Genomic DNA, 17829 nt, shown 5'->3' on the forward strand with positions numbered 1-17829 from the left:
TGCACAGATATCAGCAACTTCCAAGGTGAGGAGTGCTTCCAGGGAGTGCAGGTTCCTGTTTAGGCTCGTAGCATTAAACAGCATAACCTTGATTTTGTCTTGAGTGGATTTTTTTACGTCAATAATTTTGTTATTTTGACAATAAGTAAAAATGGAACTATAGGAGAAGCAAGCGCCTTTGCCAGTATCCAAAAGCCTAGAGGATACAGGTGAAGCATCTTTGGCAAAGCAGTGTGGTCTGTCAATAATGTCTTGCTAGGCTGAGAGATACTGGGCCCCCTGGACTGACTCCAGAAGCTAAGCCAATTGTTGAAGCCAATCATTTTTTTGTCTACATTGTGACATTATCTTGGGTGAAGGTAGAATGCTGCTTAGGGCTAGGAACATACCTGCCTGGGACATACAATGTGAGAGTTCAATCATATCTCTTCATATAGTCCAGAAAGGTATGTCTCAAGTCATTCACCCCGACATGTACTATGACAGAGTCATAACAGTAATTGTTGTTAAGTGACTTGAGTGCGTGCATGATTTGACAGATCCTGGCACCTGACAGGCAGCTGACCGTGACTTTCTCCTTGTCTGGCCTGGTGATGGGGACATCTGTGTGTTTCACTAAGTCGCCTATGACCATGACATTTGGTTTTGAGGTGTTTTGCCTTACAGGATTATTTGCTGAGACACTGCTGTGTGTGTTGTTATGTGTAGTGGACTCTATTTGCTTTGCAGTGTGTGCAAGTGGCTTGCACTTGGGACGTCTCTGATCTTTTGGTAAGCTTCTATTGAGTACCTCTGTGTATGAGGACTTGTGTGTTCTGACCTTGTGTTGTGTGAGAGAAGATATGTGTGTGCTGACAGCCTGTTTGATGTCCAGTTTGTTGTTATGTGACAGAACTGATTCCAAATTCATAGTGTAATTCCATCTTTCACATATTGTATTTGCTTGTTTTAGGAGTAAGTAATTTGTCAGTATACATGAGGCAATTACTGCATTGCATCAGGATGCCCATGCCAATCAGGCTGACTGAAGAAGTGGTTGGAAACTAACAGTCCATTTTGGTAGGTTTTTACTTTAACTACTATTGGGGAGTGGGCTAATTTGACCAGGTTCTGCTCTAGAATTAACAAAGGAATTTATTCTATTGAAGGCTAGGGGTGAAAACTATGTCAACACTTCTCAGTATGCAACTGAGTTTCCTGTAATGCAGCAGGGAAGCTTGGGAGGGTTTACAAACAGATGTCTAGGAGAAAATTGTCTTTCAAGGCATTTGCTTCTATAAAGGGCACCATTGAACCCTTATCGTGGTGTGCAGCTACGCGCAAATGCAAGGCTTAAATATAGGTGAAATTAAACACTTTAAACTACCAATGGGAAAGCACACAATGAGATTTCCTCCAGTAAACTCTAACTCGTTGAGGCTTAGACTACACACTTCTGCCACAAGCATGCAGGCAGGGCCCTCCTAATGTAAGATGGATGGAATAGTGCTCAAGTGTAATAATGCAGTCTAGATTCTGTAGACCTGAATCTAGTATAGGCTATGTACTAGCTACTTAAAGAAACAGAATAGCTTTTTTAAAATGCAGAAAATGTTTGGTTGTTATCCATTCATATATGTTATCCAAGCAAGATTGCAACAGATATCAATTACTCGTGTCAGTTACTGCCCAGTTGGTGAACTTACTTAACAATATAGAGGTAGATATTGGACATTATGTCACCCTTATGCTTCACCAAAATATAGCAATTTGTAGAGATTCATGGATCATGGGACCACTTGTATACATACTATGCTAACTACTTTCATTTTGCAGTATTATTGTCTGCAGCACCTTATTTAACACCAAACAAGCTACAACATACCTCTCAACTGTACAGATTTTTTGCAGAATGTCCAGATTTTTGCTTCATATTTTTGATCCATTTCTCATAAAATTGTGGTTTACTGGCAAATTAGTGTCAAATCATTAAATGTTTAAGTTAGAAAATAACAACAGACATTTGTTGAGTTTCAGGCTTCATACCCTTCAGAAAATTCATGCTAATGCAAAACCTGTTATTCTATCAACTTTCTAAGTTTGTAAGAGCAATATTTAAAAATGATCCCTATCTTTGGGTCTTTGTCCCACTTTTATAAATGGCTTTGTCTAGATTTCTTGCTGTAAGAGATTGAGAAATAGGAGCTACAAACAGCCATAGAGTTGCATAAAGCTCTGCAAGAACAAATGAAAATGATATAATGAAATTCACAGCAAAACAAGATACAAGGACCTGAGTTTGGCTTTTACTGAAAACATTACTGTGCATTAAAGTTTGATACAAATGAAAAATAACAAGAATTCTTAGTTTTTGGATATAAAGTACTCTACTCTTTCATCAGGTAAGCCATACAGTGAGGCACAGAGGAAAGTTAACAGAGGTCTGTGTCTGTTCGGTATTTTCATATTCTGTACCAGTGCTTGCAAGCACTCTACATGGCTTCATGTGTAGCATGGATATTCAGATCCATTCTGTTCTGTTTTGTGTTCACAGGCTGATCCAGTGCTACAGTAATACCTGCACAGGCTGGGACAGGACAACAGGCTGTTGTCAGCAGCTCTTCAAGACCCAGACCAAGTCAAACACACATAACACACTGTCCTACACACAAGATAATGCATGAACACTCCTCATCCTGTTGGGGGACCTCCCCCATTTCTGAGAACACCAGCTTTGAATATTAATCTCTGCACTACTCCTACTGTGGTCACTGCAACCAATATGGGAAGACATCCTACCAGGGGTTCCTGGTGCTATCACTTGTTACAGCAGGCTCCTGATATGTGGGCAGCAGTAGTACTCAAGCAGCAGATATACAGTGCTACCATCAGTGCATAGTCTGCAGCTGCCCATGTCAACATGAAGTGGATCGATGTGTTTTGTGTGTAATCCATGATGATGTCACACAGCATTGTCACCTTGATGAGATCATAGATTCCAAATATGATAGCATGCTAGATCTCATGATGATTACAGAAGCAAATATCACTACCATATCTATCTCTATGCAAGGATATCAAGTGCCAAAATGATAAAACAAGCTTCTGCATGTAGGTATACTCATATGATTTTGTGTTTCCTTCTGAAATTATGTATGTTTAAAAGATAGATCTTGTAGATCAGAGTGCACATGTTGTGTGCTATGTCTTTATGAAGCTTGTCAAAGACTGAGCGTGCATGTATAAATGCCAGGCACATGCTATTCCTAGTGCCATATTGAGAATCCAGCCAGTGAGTGAGCATGTATGATTGCAATAGTTAGTTTGTATATAAGTTACTTAAGTTAAGTCAGTAAACTTCTCTTGTGATGTGTTTGCATAAAATAAAGCTGTTTGAATAGTACCCACAGAGACTCTTCTATTGTGTCCAAAGTAGGAGAGCAAAATGGTGTCAGAACCGGGATTACAGAGAATAATAATCAGAGCCACAAGGTGCAGAGATGACAGTGAAGGTAAACTAAGACAAATGAGCATGAAAAAGGGCCAGAAAAGAATTAAAGGTAGAATTCGCACAAAGTACTTATTCTATAAAAAGGTCAAAACAGGGCATTACAAGGGCACAAACTGCACTATTAAACAAGTGGGAGGCATGAAAGGTTTATTAACTAAAGGAAATGTTTAAAGTAAAGGTATTTGACTAAACGATTAACAGAAGAACCAAACTAGCATGTTTAAAGCAAACTATGTTTAAGGCAAAATGGGCATGTTTAGAGTAAAACGAGAACAAGAAAAGTACGATGGGCATGAAAACAGATTAAAAGAGCAAAACGAATATAATAAGGGCAAAAAGGGGCACATTAAGCATAAATAAAGTAAGGTGACTGCATGTTTTGGCAAAGTGCTGTGTTTTGGATCGAGCAGTTATTTGATGTTTCTTACATTGGTAAGAGATGATTTCACGCAATACAGTAATTTCAAGAGTATTACAGTGCCTGAGAGAAACTTATTTTGCAAAATTCAGTTATACAGAGGCTTGTTGTACTACTGGACAAAGTTACAAGTACTGGCATAAAATTCTGGCATACAGCGCCATGGTGCAGTGGTAGGATTGTCGCGTCACAACAAGAGGTTCTCTGGTTCAATTCTCAGCTGGAGTGCCTTCTGTGTGGAATCTGCATGTCCTCCCTTCGTTTGTGTGTTTTTTCTCCAGGTACTCTGGTTTCCGCCCACGTTACAAAGACATGTGCTTAGAGCGTTTCTCCACAGGTCTCTGCTGAAAATTGGCTTCATTCCAAGTTGGACTTTTCCGGTAAACAAATAATAAGTAAATGTGTATGTGCTCGTGCTTATTTGCAAAACAATTCACTGATATGTGTTAATATGGCAGATGGATTTTGAAAGCCCTTACCTCTTGTATTTGATCAGAATATTGCAGAGAACTGGAGAATATCTGAGCGAGAGTACAATATTTTTATACAAGCAGCTTGTTCAGATAAGGTGCATGCACCAGAGCATTCATTTTGCTAAAACTAGCTGGGTCAGAAGCCATAGAAAGAAAGCATTCATTTGTGTATGCACCAGCAGTATATGAAGGAGACAATAAAAACCATATTGTTGTACAGGCTGAATCAAGGGAAGACCCCGAGTGTTTGAAGTGCAAGTTCAGAGAAATGTGTAACCCCCAGACAAATATTACGTTAGGGAAGCATTTTATTTTACACGAGAGATCAGAAACCAGGGAAACTTTTGCAGCTTATACAACTGACCTGATTAATAAAACTAAGACTTGTTGGCTTGATGACTTAAAAGATGAGTTAATCAAGGACAGGCTCGTGTGTGGTATTAATAATGTTGCTGTGAGAAAGCTCTTGCTTCATGACTGTGATTTAATGTTGAGTAAAGCCATAAAGATTTGTCAGATCCATGAAGTGAAAACACACAAGTATGCTTGCAAGTAACAAGAGCATGGTTTCAGCAGACTCTAGAGCAAATGTAGATAGCATGCAGCATGTGGCGAACAGAAGTAGGCCTAAGCACATGGCAGTCACAACACCTGCTGACTCACCAAGGAAACCACGTAGCTTTCCAGCAAGTTCTAAAACTAGTTCCGTTAGAGCGGCATGTCCTTCAGTAAAGTACAAACATGAATCAGCAAAATCCAAGTCTAGCCTTATTGCTAACTGTCGCAATTCTGGTGCAAATCATGAGTCTAAAAGAGAGAAATGCTTAGCATTTGGTCAGCAATGTCACAAGTGTAAAAAATGGAACCATTTCCAAAAAGTTTGCAAATCAAGTAAACCTCATACAGTTGTAAAGAAAGGTCACACAAAAAAGCAAATTGATCAAGTAGAGCTGCAGCAGTCAGCTTTCTATGCAGACGGTGTATCAGTAATTGGTGAGAGAGTCAATGCAGTGAATTTATTGGCAAAGAGTGAAGTGTTTTCTACTGTCCGGATCAATGGTAAATCCACAGAGCTTAAGGTAGACACTCTTTCAAAGTGTAATGTTATATAAGCAGACACATTTGCTAAAGTGAGAATGAATGAACAACTCAATGTGGCCAGTAGTGCAAAACTTGTTGCTTATGGAGGTGAAGAAATTCAAACCGAGGGCTCAGTGATGCTTTCATATTATTTGGCCAAGAACTGTTGCAACTTGCTATTCTACATAGTCCGAAGACCAGTACAGTCTTTATTGGGTCCCAAAGATAGTTTGAGAAAGAATCTGCTTTCTTTTACCAAAAAAGTTCATCACATAAGTGTATCTCCTATTTCTAAATTTTCTGAAGCTATTTTCTCAGAATATGCTGATGTTTTCGATGACAAGTTGGACAAACTTCCAGCTGTGTACTCCATGAAGTTAGACCCAGAGGTCACTCCAGTAGTGAGACCAGCAAGAAGAGGTTCAATAGCTATGCAAGATAAAGTTAAGGCTCAGCTGGATACAATGGTGCAGCAAGGTGTAATTTGTCCAGTTACAGAACCAACTGAATGAGTATCGTCTATGATAGCAACTCACAAAAAAGGCTCTGACAAAATCAGAATATGTATTGACCCAAGAGATTTGAACAAAGCATTGAAAAGACCATATCATCTAATGCGCACAGTCAAAGAGGTCGCAGCCCTAATACTGAATGCCACTGTTTTTTCTGTCTTGGATGCAAAAAGTTCATTTTGGCAAGTGATGCTTGATCACAAATCCTCATTACTAACCATTTTTGGTACTCTGTTTTGCAGATACAGATTTCTAAGGATGCCTTTTGGAATTAATTCAGCAAGTGAAGCCTTTCAGCGTGCAATGGAGCAGATATTTTTGGGTTATCATTGTGCCATAATAGTAGATAATTTACTGGTTGGAGGCAGTGGTGAAGCAAAGCATGACAGAAATCTAAAGAAAGTTCTAGACAAAGCACGTGAAGTAAACTTGAAGCTCAATCCTCTGAAGTGCAGATTCAGACTTCCAGAAGTCTACAGAAGAAATGTAGGTCATTTATTTACCAGTACTGGCTTGAGACCAGACCCGACCAAGCAAAAGCAGCAATTCTTGAGATGTCAACACCAGACAGTGTTCAAACTCTACAGCGTCAACTATTTAGGCAAGTTTATACCAGACTTCAGTGAGCTGACAGCACCTTTAAGAGAGTTGATTCACAAAAATGTTGCATGGTCATGGTTAGAACAGCACCAGAAGGCATTTGAAGACCTTAAGCAGAAATTTGCCACCCCACCTACATTAAGATACTATGATGTGAACAGACCAGTTATTCTTTCCTGTGATGCTTCAAAATTTGGGCTAGGCGCAGTTATACTTCAAGAGGGTAGACCAGTACCCTATGCATCTAGAACACTTACCCAAACTGAGATGCAGTATGCTCAAATTGAGAAAGAACTTTTGGCAATAGTATTTGCATGTTCCAAATTTCATGATTATATTTATGTTTGAGATATTCAGATTGAAACTGACCGCCACCCTCTAATTACTATTCTAAAGAAGCCTAAATAAGTTGCTCACCAAGGTAGATAAGGATATTTAATAGAGTATATGCATTACATTTGCCAGCTTTATTTGTAAAAAAAAAAAAAAAAAACTTGACCTCTCAAGCAGAATAGACCCATCGATGTCAACTAATATGAAAGCAACTAAAGTTACATCATTATGTATATATGCTAACTGAAAGTCTATGATTCTGGTAAAAAGTACACAGATTCAAGCTGGCCACCCAGTTCCTGCCTCTCCAATTACTGCAGTGGAAATTATTGATTATATGAGACTTGAGTAAAATCCTCCTGATAGTCCATATCATGAGCTGGTCACCAATTCATCTCACCCCAGGCACCTTTAGTGAAAACCAGTAACCATATGGAGTTCAGGTGAAGTCCACACTTACCCAGAACATGAATTCAACTGTTGGCCAACAATGAAGTAAACAACAATGGATTTTCTTATGTGAAAAAATAGTCCGCCCACTTAAAACTACATTTGGATGACTTGGCGTAATAAGGAGCAGCAAATCACAAAAAGCAAGTAGGAGCTTATCTCTCCTCAACTAATTTTAACTTAGTTCAGATAGTATACCAATTATGAAGTATTTCACAAAATCCAACTGCTGGCAAATCAGTAGCCTTGACAGTGGGGTAGAGGCATAAAGCCTTGGTTATAACCCAAGTGACTTCAGTTTTATTAGTAGGAAGGGAGGATTGGCATACCTATCTGGAGATGGGGGGGGGGGGGCTGATGTCTCTGTAGTGGTGCTCTCAAGGAGGTCAGAGCTCAGAAAGAAGGGACTGGGTTGTGGAGGCAGGAAGATAGGAGCAAGTATGGCCATCCCATGAACCTGAGGGCAAGGCGTAGATTTAGGCTGCTCTTCCCTTGCCCACTCAGCTTAAAGAGTGACAATGACATTTGAGAGAGGGATCTTAGAGCTAGCAAACAGCATTGGTCCCTTAGGATGATGATACCACTCCAAGTTGCTTAATTCTTGCCTCCAGGCTGAGTGTAAGTAAAATATATGAAAGATGAGCCTGTGGACCTGGAGGAATGAACGAGCCAATTAAGCAGTGGGAGGAAGGCTTGAAGGTCGAGAGGTGCTAATGAAATAAATGTTGCCAAACTACATTTCTACTGCTCCTAGGGTAATGCTCACTGTATCCAAATCCATACCCATAATGTTGATATCCCACAAACAGTAGGTGTACACACTGGATTAAATTTCCATGTGTGGTAAAAATTGCTAAAAGTTCACTAAAGAGGCTTGGAAGCTACAGATGGTTTATTTAATCTCTTAAGTCTCTCTGGCTAGAAGAACCAGATTTATTTCCCTTATATCTCTCTGGAAACAGTTGTGCTAAAAATTAATCTAAGTTGGGACCCTATCAGTAGTTAAGAGAAGGAAAAGTAGAATTATGTTTTCTTCTAAGAAAGCTAGGCCAAAAATATAAATATTTTTTGTCATGCTACAAGTACTTATTGCAGATCTAGATAAATTACACAGCTATGTTTTGTGTGTTATAAACAAGAGTATTATTTATTTGTTTTTTAAACAATTAAATGATCATGTAGGGCATAAACAATCATATATTTATATAAATGAAAACAAGCCATAGTGACATAGTTTTAATTGGAAACATTGTACATTACAAACCATATTGACATAACTGTAGTTGCAAACATACATCACTTATAATCTTTCCAGTAAGTCTCAGTCAGACATTACATATCTCATTCAAATCCTGCCTTCTTTTAAACTTTGTTCCTCCACTGCAATTATTGTTCCCACAATTCACATTTTTTCTATGTAATCTGTTCCTACCCTTTTCTAAAGATCCCAATTCCAGTTGTTTTATCTCTGTTACTGTATTCACTACTTCTAGTAATGTTGGTTTGGACTTTAATTTCCATTTTCTAGTAATTGCGTTTATGGCAGCCATCATAATTAGACTCAGCAAGGCATTACTATGTGCAGACAATTCCAATTCTGTATCATAGCTCAAAAAATCATTTCCTTAGTTACACCAATTTGCTCACCCAGTACTTCTGACAGAGCAGTCTTCAGGGAATCTTTAAAGTCTGCCAACCCATTATACTCCCAGAAAATATGTTCACAGTTACCTCTTTCTTCCCCATAACACCTCCAACATTTGCTGTCTACCTGAGGAAAAATTCTTTGGAGTCTACTTGGGGTTTAAAATACTTGTGTAAGTACTTCCAAGGAAAGATCCTAAATCTTCTAGACTTTGTTGCATATTTGGAAGACATACATATAGCCCTCATTGTTTCTTTGTGAACTGCTTATCCAATCTCTCTTCCCAATCCTTTCTTCCTTTCTAACCTCCTCCGACTGATTCTTATAGTTATCATTCAATATTTTGTTTTCTCTAGTAATTATTCCTTTTTTAACAGCAGCTTCTGTTCTAGATTCTACTAAAACTCTACCAGTGCTGGTCTTTTGCTTAGGATCCCCCTAATTCTTTCTCTTTGCCTATACGCTATTATCAATCCTTGATAGGGAAGGCAATCTCTGTCCTGCAGTACAAATACATGTTTGGCCTCTTCTCATTCTATTACTTTTCCCTTTCTAATTATTTGCTCCCAATACCTTGGTTCTTTTATTACTTTTCTCCAGTAAATTCTAGTCCCTTCTTGCATATTGACTATCCCTAATTGCAGACAACCCTATCAGCAGAATCTCCTTTCTCTATTTCACTGTTGGTTTAGTTCTTAGAATATTTCCTGCTACTTTATGAATATAATATTCTGCATGGTTATTGTTATTCTCCTTAAGGATCTGCATCCAAAATCCCAATCTCTCCTTGTTATTCAGTAGCCATAGTTAAAATCTAAGCTGGTCAACCAGGATAAGCTGTTATGTGGCTGAAATAATAAAGACTACAATGTTTTTTTCTGCATTTATAGTAAGGCCCAAATAAACGATTCAGGTTATATGAAGTTAGACGATTCAGGATTCAATTCCTAGCTAACTAGTGACTTTTTATCTGTCACAGAGGAGATTAAATATTTTGCAGTGTATAGCAAATTCAAGCAGAGGCATTTATTTTGTGCCAGAAAAATACAGCTAATGTGCTCGTGCTTATTTCATAGTTTGTAAAAGAATTTACTTGGGTTTTACAAGAGAATTTATAATAAGTAAATATATGGATAGACACGTGAAAACGTTCATTCATGTAGGTGGTGGCAATCAATTAGAATAGCCAGTTGTTTCAAAACAATGGTAACCACTATATTATAACTACATCCAAATTATTTTGCATAAATATGCATATATGGATTTTCTCGAAGAAGCTGTTTTCCTAAAATCGCAGGAGACTAATTAGGATTATATTCTAAAGGCAATTTTTATATTCAGACTTTTTTTTCTACATGAGTTTAGCCATGTGTTATCAGTAATTCTCAAATTCCTTTGGAAAAAATGTAAATAAATAACATCAATTAGTTAATTAATTGCACAATTAATTAATTTAGACAAAGTAATGACAAAGGGAGAAAAGGTAACCTAGTTACAGGAAGTTAAAGGAAATAATAAAAATACCGTAAAAAAACAGTGAGAAAAAAATAATAAGACTACTTGCAAAATCAAATGTGGTGTATCAGACAAGTTAGGTAGCATGAATGACATATTTTGTCTGTGCATGGGGGGAATGGTTATTTAGGATGTGTGAGATATCTCTAGTGGTTATTTCATGGTGATACTGACCTAGGGACTGACTCATTCATTAAAGCAAATTTAATGACTTTCTTCTCTTGAAAATAAGGGTATCAGTAGTTGAAGATTTATTAGAATTCTATCAAAAGGAAACACAGCTGTTTTAATACTCAGTATAACATGTTTACATTACCAGACAGTATTTACAATATGCACAATATGTGCATACAATTTTCACATTATGCACAGTATGTGTATATGATCAAACAGATTTTACAGAACAGCATCACAGCTGACAATATTCATGCCTCATCTTGAAAACTGGAGTGATGTGTTCATTGTGACTTGTTTGTCTGAACAAGTTATGTAACTAACCATGAAAATAAATTGTGAAGATTGCTTAATGACATTCAGAATATATAGGAAATCAGGCTTCAAATGTGTAAATTATTTAACAATCAATGACCATGAGATATGAGAATAAAAGGATGCTAACTCGGTTTTGTAGATTTTATGAGAATCAAAGGATACCAACTGGGTATTGTAGATTTTATATAGGGAAACAGCAGTCGCAAACAACATGATTTTAATGCATGTCAGGACAAACAGGAAAATATAAGTTGTAGATTGGTTTATATAAGTGTAATGAAAACAGTAGAAAAGGTAGAAGCATACATACAGTGAATACAGATAACTGTTATATGCAGCAGGATTTAGGAAGGTTAAATCCTGACCTTACTGACAAAAAGTTTACCAAATATGTATTGCTGAAGTTACACAGGTAAATAAGGGAGGTATTTATTCTCAGTGATAAAAGGGAGAATGTGTGCGATACAAAAGCTGCATGATCATTCCAAGCAGTGAAATGAGATTTAAAATAATTTAAATATTTTTCAGAAGGTGGTAAGTTTTTCACATGCCAAAGAAGCAGATAGCTCACCTTGGGCATGGTTAACCAATCTGTTTCCAGGCTGGGAAAGAGTTTTTTTAAATGGTCTTGACGATAGTACTTATCTGATTTTGTTATGTTTCATATGTAGGGCCCACTTAATAAAGATCATAGAAAATAGTTACACACAAATTAATAATAATTATGGAGTATATATGTATATAAATATCTGGAGTGCACTCAAGTCAGTAGACTCATGTCACACTTACTGCTCCTCATATCTGTACTACTAAGTTGCTTCTCTGTGCTGATCTGAGTGTGAGGATAATTAGACAGTTATTTGATACACCTCTGTCTCAGGTCTCCAGTATCTTCTTTTCTGAGTAAAGTAAGGTTTAAGTCATAATTTAAAAATGAATTGAAGTGTGAACTTTTAAGAGAACGAAAAGCAGAATTAGGCTGCTTCTAAGCAAGCTAAGCCAAAAATATTTGTGTTCTTTGAAATATATCATATTTAGCTGCATACTTTAGGTTTAGATAAAAAGTACAGCTGTGCTCTGGGTGCTCGAAAGAAAAGAATATTATTGAGCACTGCTTGACTGCAGACAAATCACCACTGCACTGGTGACCTTGCATATAACAAATGTATAAACTGAGTGCTGTTATATGTAAAGGAAATGACTAGATCTTGGGAACTTTCTGAAATGTAACACTCTGAACATTCATTTAGATGATGATTGCATGATGTATAGTCAGCTGAGAAATGCATGGAGTAGATGATCCTGGAGTTAGAATATATAGTTGGGGGGTGTGGGGGGCATAGCCCCCCACATAGTTTAGGTAACTATTGTTGTCTGCAAAGAGTTAGTCATATTAGTTATAAGTATCGATGTGTATCTTTGAAATGTATGAAGTATGTGGGGGGGGGGCTGTACCCCTCCACCCCCCTAACTATATATTCTAACTCCAGGATCATGCTACAATGGGGAAAAGAGCATAATGCTTTTAATTTCATGTGTCGATGTTATGAGTTTCAATCAAATGGGTTTTAGGTGTTTTGGACTTTAGGTGTTTTGGTCTTGGTGAAATGAATGTCGATCAAATGAACTGTCGAGCATGTGACGTAGACCCATATGTGTGTGTGTGTGTGTGTGTGTGTGTGTGTATATATATATATATATATATATATATATATATATGTGTGTGTGTGTGTGTGTGTGTGTGTGTATATTCACTTTATAACACTGAAAGCTCAAAACACTGAAACTCGAAACACTGAAACCAAACCACTGAAACTTCAAAATCTTGAAAACTCAAAACACTAAAACTCAAAACACTGAAAACACATTTCATACATATACTGAGTTGGAACAATATAAATCATAGCACTTTCCACCAAGTGTAAGCAGGGGGGCAAGCCCCCCTGCACCCCCCCATGTGGGGGGCTGCACCCACCACAACGCCTGCTACTTATATATATCAACTCCAAGATTGCACTTCACTACAATAAGTGCAATCTTGGAGTTGATATATTTCAGTAGCAGGGGGTGTGGGGGGTGCAGGGTGGCTTGCCCCCCTGCTTACACTTGGTAGAAAGTGCTATGATTTATGTTGTTTAAACTCAGTATATGTGTGATATATTTTTTAAGTGTTTTGAGTTTTCAGTGTTTTGAAGTTTCAGTGTTTTGGTCTTCTATATTATGAAGTTTTCTCATTTTCAGTGTTTTGAGTTTTCAGTGTTATGAAGTGAATCCACATATATATATATATATATATATATATATATATATATATATATATATATATATATATATGCATATATATATATATATATATATATAGGATCAGATGCAAAAATTAAAGTGGGAGGCTTCCTTTCTGACAAGTTATGTCTGAACAGTGGAACCAGAGAAGAATATCCTTTTCTCCTTATTTGCTTTATATTTGGAGCCATTGGCAAAAAATATTGAGCTCAGAAATTCAAGGATATAATCGGTATGCTGCTTAAGAAAAGCTGGCTTTATTTGCAGACAATATTATTTTGTACCTGATAAAACCCGAAAAGGACATCTTTTTAGGATGTAAAATTAATGAAGATAAAACAAAGCCTATAGCTGTAAACTATGTACCCACACATGAATTGGTTCAGCAATACCCATATTGGGGACATGTATAAATGAAGTATTTAGGAATATGATTAAAAAGGATTATGTTATAGCAGCTAAGGATTTGTGGGAAGAGACTAAACAAAAGATAATACAAAAATTGAAAACATTGGAATCTCTTGTTTATGAATATGGATATCAAGATACAAGCAGTGAAAATATTTTAATCCCTTTAGTGTTATGTGTAGGTCAGGCATATTTCTATCAACCAGAAGAGAAGCTGTGGACAGTAAATAATAGAGTTGATGGATTTTATCTAGGAAGAGAAAAGGATAAGGGTCAAGTGGGGTAAGTTGATCCTTCCAATAGAACAGGGTGGATTAGGATTATCTAATTTGAAGGGATATTTTAAAACTACATGGTTTAGGCTTATATACATAACACAAGCAAAAAAGCTATAATTCAAAGTCTAAAGGGATGATGATGAAGCAGGGAGGAAGTTCAAGAAATAAGAAAAGAGTGGATTTTGGATGTAGATCCTTAAGAAAAATAACATCAGCCACACAGAATATTATATTCATAAAGTATCAGAAAGTATTTTAAGAACTGAGCCACCAGGAGAACTGAGAACTGAGCTTTTGTTGATAGAGATTACTGCAATTAGGGGTACAGATGGGTATTGAATTTACTGGAGAAATCTCACAAAGGAATCAAGTTATTGGGAGCAAATATTTACAGAGGGAAAGGTAATAGAATGGGAAGAAACAAAGAAGACATTTGGACTGGAGACTACAGACTGCCTCTCCTATAAGGGATTGATATTTGACTATAGGCAAAGTGAAAGAGATAGGGGAATCTTAAGTGAAAGACCTGCTCTGGTAGAGTTTCTAATTAAATCTAGAACAGAAATTGTTGTTAAAAATGTTTAATTAGTAGTGCATATAAAGTATTGCATAACAACTATAGGAATCAATCAGAAAAGGTTAGAAAAGATTGTGAAGAGAGACTGGATAAACACTTCACAAGTAAACAATGGGAGGACATATGCATGCTTCTCAAATATGCAACAACATCTAGAAGATTCAAGATTTTTGCTTGGAAGTGTTTGCATAGATATTTTATACTCCAAGGAGACTCCAAAAATGTTTTCCTCAGACATATCGCAAATATTGGAGGTGTGATGGCGAAGAAAGAGGTAACTGGCAACATGTTTTGGGAGTGTAATGAGATGGTAGACTTTAAAATTTTCCTACAGAGTACTCTGTCAGAAATATTGGGTGAGGAAATGGGTGTAAATAAGGAAATGATTTTTTTTTGAGCTAGGTCACAGGATCTGAATTGCCTAGACATAGAAAGACTTGTTAAGTTTAATTCTGGTGACTGCCAAAAAAGCAATTACTAGAAAATAGAAATCAAAGTCTAAACGAACTGTGTTTGAAATATTGAATATTTAGCAAAGATAAAAGAACTAGAAATTGGATCTTTAGAAAATGGTGGGAGCAAATTACATAGAAAAAACATGAAACTGTGGGAACAATGTATGCAGAATATGTTTTGGAGGAGGAGTGAGATTTAAGAGAAGGAAAGAACTTGATCAATTTATGTAATATTGAATTGATGATAAATATACAAAGTAATATATGTGATGTATAATGTTTGCAACTGGGAATATGTTAAAATTATTTGTTTTCTTTCAAATAAATATATGCTTACCTGTGTCATAAGTGATAATTCAATAAAGGTGCTTAAAATAAAAATAAGTTTTCATATCATAGATACAGGTATGCCATTTTGCTATCTAGGGTCATATGAGCTGTCCTCCTTGATGGCTATGTTTGTAATGAGAACAGACATGGGACTGTAGTCTTTGACCCCCTTATATATCACATTCAGAATGACATTGCTGGCCACATTGAAGTAGCAGTAGGTCCTACATTGTTAAAAAGAATAGTGTGTGTATCATTTAGAAGATATGAACATCTCTAAATGCTCTGAGTAATTAAACTGCTCAATTTATGATGACAAGATTGCTTTTTGACTTTGCTGTAGTAAATTTCATGTGTCATAAGGATGTCTGTCAACTGAATATGACAACCATATCAATGCTAGGTTGTTCAAACATGCATATCCTTTTTAGTGTGACATTGTGTGTATATTTGCCTCTTGGATTAAGGTCCTGCCAAAAAGGACTTTGGATTGATCACCTAATATATATAGGGAAAAACTACTTTTCCATTGTTGGAGATTGGGTAATCCTAGGAACCTTCTGCACTATACTGCAGAAAGTGGTCTCTCATGTTCACCTGTAATGGTTTCAGTGTATTTTACAGCACAGTTATTCGTTTGTGAGGAGGAGCCTCCTTTCTCCTCCTAAGGTAGGAAATTTGTTTACCACTTTGACAGCTGCAATGACTTTAGGGGCAACCATATCCATCTATTGTAGACTTACATCCTAAAATAGCTACTGAGGCCTTGGACCAACATATTTTGTTCAGGTGAATAATATAGTGTGTTATATTCTACTACCATGATCAAGCGTGCCAATACCTGTTAGCTGATGTCAGAACTTAGCCTACCGTTTAGTGTTTTAGTGACCTATGGACATGAAACATGAGTGCTGAAAGTCTTTGCAGGTTATATTTAGCTGATCTCAAAGTAAGGCATTATATTATGCAATGCTGTTAACATTGCTGAATACGTTGAATGTATAAAATGTGACTTGATGAGTAGAATAGGAGAAAGGTTTTCATTAAATGATGAGTAGTGGAATTTGGTCTGTACGGAATAACGTCTTGGAAAATGTTGAATACCAAAATAGCGAACTATTTTTGCTGTTATAATGAAGCTTATTTCTAGGTATAAGAGTAAATACCTAATATCTGTGGGAGAGTAACCAGTGTGTTATAAACTACTAGAGGGGAACAAAACATTAGTATCCATTTGTCTGGTCTAAATGTATATCAGCATCAGCTAATTCTTCTGGACTGTACAATGGACCTTGTCTAAGCAAGCTGCAGATTAAATCCATCTGTTTCTTACCACTATAGTCCTTGTTGAACACTTTATTAATGATCAATAGACTTGTCCCATGATACAAAACTGTTGTTTGCTTTAATGAATAGTGTACTGTATTTAAACAAACTGTCTTTGGTGTATGTCTAACTATGTACATAAAACAGTATATATTAAAGATAATGAAATATAGTAGTTATCACCATGACTTGAATGACTGCAAAATGTCAAAATTAAGTGGGTCTTAAGGGTGTGGAGTCTATACCCTTGTGACCCTTAGAGTATGTGTACTGGCTGTGGGTGTGCAGGTGAAGGTGGGTGCACTTCTGTGTGAACTAATGACTGAGTTTTCTTAGTCCTTAAGCCTGAGAGACTTGGGTAGTGTTCTCTTAACCTCAGTCTAAGTTGGTGTAGTGGAGGTGCTGTGTGTGTGTGTGTGTGTGTGTGTGTGTGTGTGTGTGTGTGTGTGTGTGTGTGTGTGTGTGTGTGTGTGTGTGTGTGTGTATGTCTGGGCATGTGTTCTGCTTATTTAATTTCTCCAAATATTTTGGGTTTCTAATACCATGACAGGAATAGACCCCATTCCTAAGTCAAAGTATGATTTAAAGCTCATGGAATTAGTATTGTTTCAGTCTTTGATGTCAGCCAGAAGTTCTCTTCACAGCACCCACAATTTGCCCAGTAATGACTCCTCCTGCAATTCGTATGGAGTTACATGTATTGGTAACATGTCTAAATACGATTATAGATTCCTTTTTTTAAGACTCGTTGCTCCTACTACTATTGGAACTGTCTGGGTATCTTTCTTCCACATTGCTCTCTTTCCAGCCTGCAAATACTGATATTTTATGACTTTTTTGTCTCTCTGTACATGAAGCACTGTGGTCACTGGGTGTAGCGATTTCAATGATCAATGCTACTTTTGTCTTCTTTTCATGGACCATTATATCTGGTTTTCTCGCATCTGTTTTTCGGTCTGTTGGTAATGGGTGATCCTGTGTGATGTCGACTTCATCATTTTCTATTATGCCATGTTTTCAGTGGTTTTCAGCTACTTCAGTATTATAATATTTGCAGAATCTGCAGTGTAGCAGTCTTGTCACATTATTATACCTTTCAGTATACAGTCCTTCTGCCATTAGTATATCACTAACAGTGACAAAGTGTGCAACTGTTTCCAATTC

The sequence above is a fragment of the Protopterus annectens genome, chromosome 1.part1 (genome assembly GCF_019279795.1).
Source record: "Protopterus annectens isolate FY-2018-M chromosome 1.part1, PAN1.0, whole genome shotgun sequence".
In the NCBI taxonomy this organism is placed as follows: domain Eukaryota; kingdom Metazoa; phylum Chordata; order Ceratodontiformes; family Protopteridae; genus Protopterus; species Protopterus annectens.